Raw genomic sequence first — 10,483 nt, forward strand, 5'->3', positions numbered from 1 at the left:
CACCACAATACCGGCCTTGCACATGTCTCTTTAACATAACTTATGTCTTTTCCTTTGTATTTGCAAGGATACTCCAAAAGGTTCAGGGAGAAGGGGAATTAGAAGACAGCATGCATCAGTGAACATTCTGAAGTACTTCCATACACACAGCCTTGGAAATGCAGGATCAAATGATAAAATATTCAGTGGTTTTAGCCAAGCCAACCCAATGCACAGGTCTGGTTGGGCACACTGAGCCAGGATCCCTGTTCCTGTCCATCAGACAGGACTGTTTTCCACCAAGTCCTACTCGAGTAGAATCTTCCCGGGGCAGGGGTCTAGCCTGGCAGTAAGCCGCCCGTCCTGGTGCTCACGTCCCATACTGGAGGGCTTGCGTTTTATTTCTGGCTCTGGCTCCTGACTTCAGCTTCCTGTGAACACAGACTCTGGGAGGCAGTGGTGAGGGCTCGAGTAGCTGGACTCCTGCTGCACACCCGGGAGCTCTGCGCTGAGCTCCTGGACCCTAGCTCTGGCTCTGGCCCTGGTCCAGGCCCTGGCCCAGTCACTGTGCGTATCTGCCAGTGACACCACGGATGGGAGCTTCCTCTAGCTGACTTCTAAATATACGTAAGCCAATAAATAAACTAGTAAGTAAATCCCTATGATTTCCACATCCAGACACACTCACACAGTTAAGCTCATCTTCTGCTTCCCAGGCTTAGATGTTGGAGCTCCCACAGCTGGGTTTGTTGCTCAGCTGTGCATCTCTTTCTGGTCCGGGCCTTGGAAGCCTTGTTCCTTCTTCCCCACGTGATCTGCTTGTGCTTCATGCTGTGGTAGTTTAATTTCTCAGCCCCTTGCAGCCTAACATGTAATAGTAAAGACGTGTCTTCCCATGAGTCATGCATGTGGCAGTGCCAACACACGTGTGTACAGATGCCATCATGCATGCTGCCACCCGGTCCCACTGGCTTCTGCATGTCACCTACTGCTGCCTCTAGGCCTTGGAGTAGAAATGGAATCTCTTGTGGTACCTACAGGGCTTAAAACGGACAAATGCTTCTCAAGGGAGAACCCAGGGAGGCCTCCCCACCTTGTAGCTCCTCCACCCCCACCTTTTACATGTGGCAGGTGGAGGAAGGCAGTGTCTCAGTAGACGCGAAATGGAAATGACCGGGCAGCCACCGAAAGCCGCTCAATGAAGCAACCACTTCTGTGGGCCTTTCTCCCCGGAGATGAGACGTAAGGCTCCAGATCCTGGTGTTTTGTGTTTTTAGGTTGGACAGAATCAGCAAAGAGTAGTTGCTGACCCCCTGGCTAGTGGCAGGGCTGCAGCGGTCTGTGGTCATGGCAGCCCGTGTCTGCTTGTCCAGCTCTGGATCCTTGTCCACCCCCTGTCTCTGCAGATCTCCTCCCAGGACAACACAGTCCCCTGACAGGCCAGCAGCTGGAGCTTCGGCAGAGCCAACAGCAAAGCCTTGGTCATGGATCGTGGGGCCTTGAGTCAGTCCCTTGGTCTTCCAGACCCCACTCCTTCAGCTATAGAGTGGTGGGATCCATCTGAGCAATGTCTAGGGTTCCTTGGTTCTTAAAGATTTATTTATTTCAGGGGCCAGCACCGTGGCTCACTTGGTTAGTTCTCCACCTGCAGCGCTGGCATCTCATATGGGCGCCGGGTTCTAGTCCCAGTTGCTCCTCTTCCAGTCCAGCTCTCTGCTGTGGCCTGGGAGGGCAGTGGAGGATGGCCCAAGTGCTTGGGCCCCTATACTTGCATGGGAGACCAGGAGGAAGCACCTGGCTCCTGGCATCAGATCGGCATAGCTCCGGCCATGGCAGCCATTTGGGGGGTGAACCAACGGAAGGAAGACCTTTCTCTCTGTCTCTCTCTCTCTCACTAACTCTATCAGTCAAATAAATTTTAAAAAGATTTATTTATTTCAAAGATAGAGTTACAGAGAGAGGTAGATACAGAGGTCTTCCACCTGCTGGTTCACTCCCCCGCTGGCCGCAACCACCAGAGTTGTGCCGATCCGAAGCCAGGAGCCAGGAGCTTCTTCTGGGCCTCCCACGTGGGTGCAGGGGCCCAAGGACTTGGGCCATCTTCTACTGTTTTCCCAGGCACAGCAGAGAGCTGGATGGGAAGAGGAGCAGCCGGGACTAGAACTGGCACCCATATGGGATGCCGGTGCCTCAGGGCAGAGCTTTAACCCGCTGTACCACAGCGCCGGCCCTGGGTCTCTTACCTTCTATATGGCAATGATTTCTCTCTTGGACAGAGCCCCGGAGTCTGTTTCCATTCCATGCAGTGGCACAGGGCCTGAATTTGCTGGGCGTCCAGAGGCAAACCCTCAGTGCTGGGGCGGCAGCTTCTGTGTGCTTCACCAGCCTTGCAGCTGAAAAGCTCCCAAGGACTTCCGTCCACCCCGGGGTGGCACTGGTTAATCCATGCGGGCCCTGGGGGAGAGAGGTGCGCTAGCCTCCCCGGCTTGGAATTAGCCTCCATGGGAGATCCCGGAGCAGGGGTGTGTGGGTCTGTTTGCTAAAGTGAAAAGTCTGCTCTCATCTGGGTCAGGCATGACCAGTGAACCCAGGTAAACCCTCCCGAAGACATTCCCGAAATTTCAGTGTGACAGCTTGTTCGTATGGAATATTTCGGGAGCGGGAGGCATGTTGAACTGCAGGAGCTCTACGTGGTGCCATCTCCTCGCAGGCAGCCCCTCCCACCCTGTCCTGCTCTGTGGACTTCCACAGAGAAGAGTCTCTGTGATGCTGCTTGGTGGTTTTTGTTTCCATTAAATAGAAGAATGTTGGTCTATCTCCATCAATAGAATCGGGGGGGCAAACACAAGATTATGGATTCTTTTAAAGTAACAAACCTACTGCTCCAGAGTGCATGGCAAAAGTAGATGGCTTAAAAATAATCAAGTTTTGGGGCCAGCGCTGTGGTGCAGCAGGTTAACGCCCTGGCCTGAAGCGCCGGCATCCCATATGGGTGCTGGTTCTAGTCCCGGCTGTTCCACTTCCCATCCAGCTCTCTGCTGTGGCCTGGGAAAGCAGTGGAAGATGGCCCAAGTGCTTGGGCCCCTGCACCCCCGTGGGAGACCTGGAAGAAGCTCCTGGCTTCGGATTGGTGCAGCTCTGGCCATTGGGGCCATCTGGGGAGTGAACCAGTGGATGGAAGACCTCTCTGTCTCTGCCTCTCTCTGTAACTCTGTCTTTCAAATAAATAAAAATAAATCTTTAAAAAATAATCAAGTTTTACTTGCTTTGAAGACAAGAGGAGTGAGCAATGAGAAAGCAAAAGGCCATCACTTGTCACCCGTGCAGCGGGGCAGAGTGTGAAGTGTGCCCCATCCCACAGCCTACAGCGTTCCACGTTTCTCAGTATTCCCAGCCTCCCCACACCTCTGCCCAATGGGGGTTCCTCCAGCCCACCTTCCCCACCCCCAGCTATGGTTCGCCGATGGCTGGCCACCTCTGCAGCTCACGTTGAGATGGGATGGAGATCAGACGGCCGCACTGGGAGGGGGGCCTTCTCCGGGGGCAATTCCGTCGAGAAGTGCGGCAAACGCCGCGCTCAGGCGCTGGCTCGCCCAGGACTGGCTCAGCGTGCACAAAGCAAGGCTGCCGGTCCTACGCTGTCCTGCCTCACTTGTCTGCTCGCCTTTCCGCATTGTGATGCAGCAGGACCTCTGGAAGCATGAGCTATAGCAGCTTCTTTCCTTTAAAAAAAAGCCACACAAACTTGCTGCCTGGCAGTTTTGGAGGTCGTTAAGTGCAAAGTGTGCTTCACGGGGCTAAATTCAAGAGGCTGGCAGCACTGCAGGTGTTTCCCGGGTGTCACTTGTGTCATTACCAGTCTCTCAGCGTCTACACACCCGCTTAATGCCCACGTGTCTCCCGAGATGCCTGTCCTCCAACCCCTCTTAGAAGAGCCCACAGCAGCCCCCGTGCCCCGTTCCCCGCGCCTCTGAATCCCGCCATCCTTCAAGGCTTAGCTCAGTGACATCTCCCATCAGTCCCTGCACCGGGAGGCCGGTGTTTCCTGTCTGCACCGCCACGTGTGTGCGCCATCCCCTGGCCTCATCCTTTCGACTTCCCACCTGTGGCTGTGGCTATTGTGAAAACGGCCATTTAATTAGTTAGCTTATAACCCAAGTGGCCGGTGAGGGAAACCTCAGCTCCAGTGGATTAAGGAAGACGATGTTTCTTTCTTACTGATGGTCACGGTCTGGGGCTCGGGCACACGTCACCTCCAGGAGGCTGCCCTCGTGGTCACTCCTAGCCAGTGGGAAGGGACCAGGGGAGACTTCCAGGGCAAGGGGCTCGGGGTCCCAGGAGGTTATAGCCAGCTTTACAGATCACCCCACTAGTAATCGCTCACGCTTAGCTTAAGCCGCATGGTCACGCTCAGTGGCAAAGGAGACCAGCAAATGCATTATTAGTGTTGTCCCTGCGGTCCGCACGCCTGGTTGAAATTTAGGATCTGTTTCTGAGCTGCAGAATGGAGCCCTGAGGGGCAGGTTCATTCTGCACCTGGAATCCAAGCCCTCCCCGCCAGCGCCTTCTCTTCACAGAACCAGCGCCGGGACAGTTTCCCACGTGGCCCCTTCTCAGAAGCACGTTCCATTGGCTGCTAGTGCTACTCATTCACTCTCCCCTCCGCACGTGAAAAAGCAGCGTTTAGGCCAGTGCCACGGCTCCCTAGGCTAATCCTCCGCCTGTGGCGCCGGCACCCTGGGTTCACGTCCCGGTTGGGGTGCTGGTTCTGTCCCAGTTGCTCCTCTTCCAGTCCAGCTCTCTGCTGTGGCCCGGGAGTGCAGTGGAGGATGGCCCAAGTGCTTGGGCCCTGTACCCCATGGGAGACCAGGAGAAGCACCTGGCTCCTGCCTTCGGATCAGCGCGGTGCGCCGGCCATGGCGGCCATTTGGGGGGTGAACCAACAGAAAAAGGAAGACCTTTCTCTCTGTCTCTCACTGTCTAACTCTGCCTGTCAAAAAAAAAAAAAAAAAAAAAAAAAAGAGAGAGAAAGAGAGAAAGAAAAAGCAGCATTTGGTCCTGCTCTAAACCTAGCCAGAGGTTGCACTGTTTTAACGTTTGCACTGACTTGGGTGGGACGGGGTCCATGCGGACACAGGGCCTGCAGTAGGAATGCGTGCCTTGAGCCTGTGTTCGTGCCTTCCTGCCTCAGGGGGGCAGACCCAGCCCCACTGGGAGGGTGAGGATGGCCACCTGGCCTTCCTCCCATGTGTGTCTCCAACCTGACGCTGCTTGTCCAGGGGCATGCTTCAAGGTTCAGGTTTTCTGTACAGGAAGGATTTCCAGGCGGGGCCAGGAAGCGAGCTGCTCTGTATAACGGTGGACAGGAAGGTCAAGGGTGCGAGGGTGCTGGAATCAGATTCTCACTGCTCATTGTACCCCGGCATGGTTAGAACACACGATTCTCTGTGCCACAGGCTGTCCCGCACCCCCTGGGCCGGGTGCAGGCCTAAGCGAGACGGGACCCACACTTGGAAGAGTGCTCATTTCCTGCGTCTCAGACTCCCTGTCCCACATGGTCTCCTGCTATGTGCAGGGATCCAGGTCAGGGCCTGGAGGTTAGGATCTGGGCATTCAGTTCTCCTGGAGCAGAAGACAGTGTGCACTAGGTGTCCCTTCGGCTGGGCCAGAGGGAGTGGAGGCGGTTTCGGGAGTGAAGTCCAGCTGTGTCCATCTAGGCTAGCTGAGCTGGAGGTCCGCACCAGGGCGGGTCCCAGCAAGTGACAATCACCCCACTTCCTCCTGGGCACCCTAGAAGATGTCCAGACATTCCCAGAAGGAGCACCTGCTGGCCTACAGGCATCACCCTGGACCAGAGCCCCAGCCCTTGCTGCCAGGATTGGTCTGGGTCATGCACTGGTGTGTGCGTGTATGTTCTTGGAATGTGGATGGCCCTACCTGGTTTGCTGGGGGCCCGAGCTTTGGCAGCTCCTCCCTCTGGGCCTTCCTCCTTGGGGGTCTCGTGTCTGCTGTAGGCAGAGGCATGCCTTTCACAGAGGATACAGCCTCAGACCAGGGGGCTCCTCTGACATCCAACCTTCTGAGTCTTGACTTAAACACCATCATCTACCACCACCATCTCTGTAAACATGATCGGACTCTGACGTTACGGACATGAAACAGAAAACTGAAGTCATTCCTTATTAAACTCCTCGCATTTTTTTGTGATAAAACCCATTTATTTAGAACAAGCTCTCCAGCTACTTACCAGTCATTACGACTCATGAACAAGGTGGGCACTGAGGTTGGCATTGTGGTGCAGTTAAGCCGCTGCTTGTGATGCGGGCATTCTGGGTCACACCCTGGCTGCTCCACTTCAGATCCTGTCCCTGCTAGTGCGCCTTGGAAAGCAGCAGGACACGGCCCCATTGCTCTGTTCTGTGCTACCCCCGTGGGAGACCTGGATGGAGTAGTTCCCAGCTCCTGACTTTGGTCTGGCCCTGCACGGGCTGTTCTGGCTATTTGGGGAGTGAACCAATGGATGGAAGAGTTCTCTCTTTCTCTCTGTCTCACCCTCTAGCTCTCTCAGTAACTTTGCCTTCAAATAAATAAGTGAATCTTTTTAAAAAAGAAGAAAATAGGCCGGCGTCGTAGCTCACTAGGCTAATCCTCTGCCTTGCGGCGCCGGCACACCGGGTTCTAGTCCCGGTCGGGGCGCCAGATTCTGTCCCGGTTGCCCCTCTTCCAGGCCAGCTCTCTGCTGTGGCCAGGGAGTGCAGTGGAGGATGGTCCAAGTACTTGGACCCTGTACCCCATGGGAGACCAGGAGAAGTACCTGGCTCCTGCCATCGAATCAGCGCGGTGAACCGGCCACAGCGCGCCAGCCGTGGCGGCCATTGGAGGGTGAACCAACAGCAAAGGAAGACCTTCCTTTCTCTCTGTCTCTCTCTCTCTCACTGTCCACTCTGCCTGTAAAAAAAAAAAATAAAAAAAAAAGAAGAAGAAAATAAGCACACACACACAAAAACACCCTGTGGAGGAATAAGAAAAAATGTGTCACTTGAGAAAAATCCGATCACCCAAATAATTGCCCTTCACGGCCTAGTAGTTCACTATGCTTGCCAGCCAGGAACCCCAGGAGACAGGGACCAGCTGCCTGCCTCCCCTGCTCTGGTGGGAGTCGTGGGGAGCCTGGGGCTCGCTGTCATTCACCTTCTAATTCCCAGGACTCCCTCCAGGGCTGGTCCCTCCCTGGTTGTTAGTGTTTCTATCCAAATACAGCTTTTGGCTTTTCTTGCTTGTATTTGCTAGCCGTGAGTTTTGGTCCTGGTCATCAACCTGTTAAGACTTTCGGTGTTTTCCTAACAGTCACTGCATCGTCACCTGCGTCGTCACCGAGCTGGCCTGGCACAGGGGAGGGCTGCTGGGCTCGCCTCTGTTTCCAGCGGGTGCTGTGAGGTTTGAGTGGCCCGTGGCCCTCCCGTGTGAGAGCCCGTCCCGGTTGCTCATCTGTTTCTGATTGCTGCGGGTCTCACAAGGCCAGGCAGGGCCCATCTGTGCAAGTGGAGAGCCCTGTGAAAACGCCTCCAGGGCTGGCTTTTAAGGCGTCTCCAGGAGGTCTCAGCTACTGGGGATCCAAGCAAAGCTGCCCAGTCTTATTGGACATCTGTTTGTCCTCACGAGGGCTTATTGGGATTCCCCCAACTTGGGTCCTGGGAAACCCCGCGCTCCTCCTGCAGCCCACAGGAGACCGGAAGAGCACGGACGTGGGAGAGCTGCTTCCCTCTGGGCAGCAGCAACCTCACTGCGCTCACTCGCGGTCCGACGCTCCCCCCCGGGTTGGCCCCTCTGCATCGTGGGCGCCCAGGGTAGGACCCCGCTCTCAGAGTCACCAGTCTTAAGAACAAATCTGCTCTGCTCCTGGTTTAGAGTAAGGCACGCTCGTTGTTATGATATTGAAAAACAGGCGTAGAGAAGAAAATAGTCATGAACCTCACCACCTATCAACCTTCCTGTGTTAGCGTCTTGCTATTACAGCTACAGTGCGAAGCAACTTAGCAAAGAACAGGCTGTTTTTCCTCCTCTTCCTCCTCCTTCTTCTTCCTCTTCTTCTTTTAAAGATTTATTTACTTATTTGAAAGAGAGAGAGAGAGAGAGAGAATCTCCCATCCACTGGTCACTCCCCAAATGGTCGCAACAGCAGGGGCTGGGTCAGTGCAAAGCCAAGAGCCTGGCGCTCCATCCTGGTCTCACATGGGTGCAGGGCCCAAGCACTTGGCCACCTTCCGCTGCCTTCTCAGGCGCATTAGCAGGGAGCTGGATCGGAAGAGGAGCCTCCAGGACTCCCCTAGAGCCCAGCGTGGGAAGGCCGTGTCACAGGCGTCAGCTGAGCTCGCCCCGCCGCACAGCTGTCCCCAGCGTTTTCTTTCCGCTCACAGTCTGGAAGTCACGGTCCGAGTTCGGGCGTCTCCCCAGTCTGGAGCCTTGTGGAGTCTGCAGAGAGGCAGCGTCCCAGGGAGATCTTTACTCAGTCTCCGCATAAAGCCGTCATGATCCAGTCACGGACTCCACCCTAGCAACCTAATCCAATCCAATTATTCTCCAAGGTCTCACCTTTCGACATGGCAACTGGGTTAAATTCCATTCCCAATCCCTTACCCATTAACCCATTAATCATTAGCATAAGACTTTGATGTTCAAGTATCTGCCCGAGTTTGGGGAGCCAGATCCTGCTCAAACCCTAACAGGTACCTTTTTGGGCTTATTCCACATACATGTTTTATGTAGTTTGGTTCATGGTATGTTTTGATTTTTTCACTCCACTTTGCATCTTAATGAACATTTTCTCACACCAAAAGACTTTAACGACTGAATGATATTTTACTGTGTGATTATACTTTGCTTTCCTTAAGTTATCACACCTAAGCAATGTGTCCCATGGGTGGTATATAGGTTATTTGTAGCTAGCATCGAGATAAATGCCTTATTTTAATAACCACCTACGTCTGTTATGTCATGGCTGTGGCTGTCTAGAACAGCACTGAGTGAAAAGGTGGACAATTGGATGAACACAGATTTAAAGGAGCTGTCGGATACCCTATACCTTGTGTGGTTGTGTGAGTGCAGCCTGTTGAAATCCTTGCTTAGTATATACTAAGTTGATCTTCAGTATATGAAGGTAATTGAAAATGAAACTCGATGAAGGGCGGGATGGGAGAGGGAGTGGGAGAGGGGAGGGCCACAGGAGGGAGGGAGGTTGGGGGGGAGCCACAACAACACAAAAGTTGCACTTTGTAAATTCACATTTATTAAATAAAAAAAACTATATAACAAATAAAAAAAGAAAAAGAAAAAAAACTTAATACTTTACCATTTTAGTATTTTTTATGTTCTACTTAAAACTATTGGTTGAACTCTGTAATTAATACACAATTACTCTTAGGTGTTTAATTAATGCTATAACTAGTACTGAAACAGTATTTTACACTTTGTGTTTCTGTGTGGGTGCAAACTGTTGAAATCGTTACTTAATATATGCTAAATTGGTCTTCTGTATATAAAGATAATTGAAAATTAATCTTGATGTGAGTGGAAGGGGAAAGGGAGTGGGAGAGGGGAGTGTTGTGGGTGGGAGGGACGTTATGGGGGGGGGGAAGCTATTGTAATCCATAAGCTGTACTTTGGAAATTTATGTTCATTAAATAAAATAAAATAAGTAAATAAATAAATAAATAAAGGAGCTGTCGGCTGCATGGCAGAACAAGCCGAGTGTGCCTGTGAGCAGCCACGAATGAGCAGGGGCCGGGAAGAAGCATCCTCGTGGCGCTCCTCTTGTGGGACAGTTAGGTGATTTCCAGTGCTGGGACGAACAGCTCCAGGCAGAGCTGTTTGTGTTCATGGCTGATTATTTCCTTAAAACGGATTCCCCTTCATAGGAGTCGAAGGTTGAAAGTCAATGCTACGAATAATAGCCCTGCTTCAGGACCCACAGCTGTGAAATCTCAGAAAAATAATTTACTTCTTGGTTTCCTAATATTTTTAATCAATAAGAACCAAATCTTTAATTAGTAGAATCAATAAGTAATGCAGATCAATTGAATGTATCCCCCAAAGATCTGACTTTAAGATTTATTTATTTATTTGCAAGCAGAGTTACAGATCGAGAAAGGAGAGAGAGAGAGGAAGAGTTCTTCCGTCTGCTGGTTCACTCCCCACATGGCCACAACAACTGGAGCCAGGAGCTTCCTCAGGGTCTCCCATGTGGTACAGGGACCCAGTGACTTGGGCCGTCCTCCACTGCTTTCCCAGGTGCATTAGCAGGGAGCTGGATCAGAAGTGGAGCAGCCAGGACTTGAACCAGTGCCCACATGGGATGCTGGTGCTGCAGGCCACAGCTTAACCCACTGCACCACATCACCAACTCCAGATCTTATTAGTTTAAAATTTTATTTATTTATTTGCGAAACAGAGAGGTAGCGTCCCCATCTATTGGTTTACTCCCCGAACACCCTCAATGCAGAAGGAG

This window comes from Oryctolagus cuniculus, chromosome 5, assembly GCF_051225735.1.
Source record: "Oryctolagus cuniculus isolate XC-2025 breed Fujian yellow rabbit chromosome 5, ASM5122573v1, whole genome shotgun sequence".
Classification (NCBI taxonomy): domain Eukaryota; kingdom Metazoa; phylum Chordata; class Mammalia; order Lagomorpha; family Leporidae; genus Oryctolagus; species Oryctolagus cuniculus.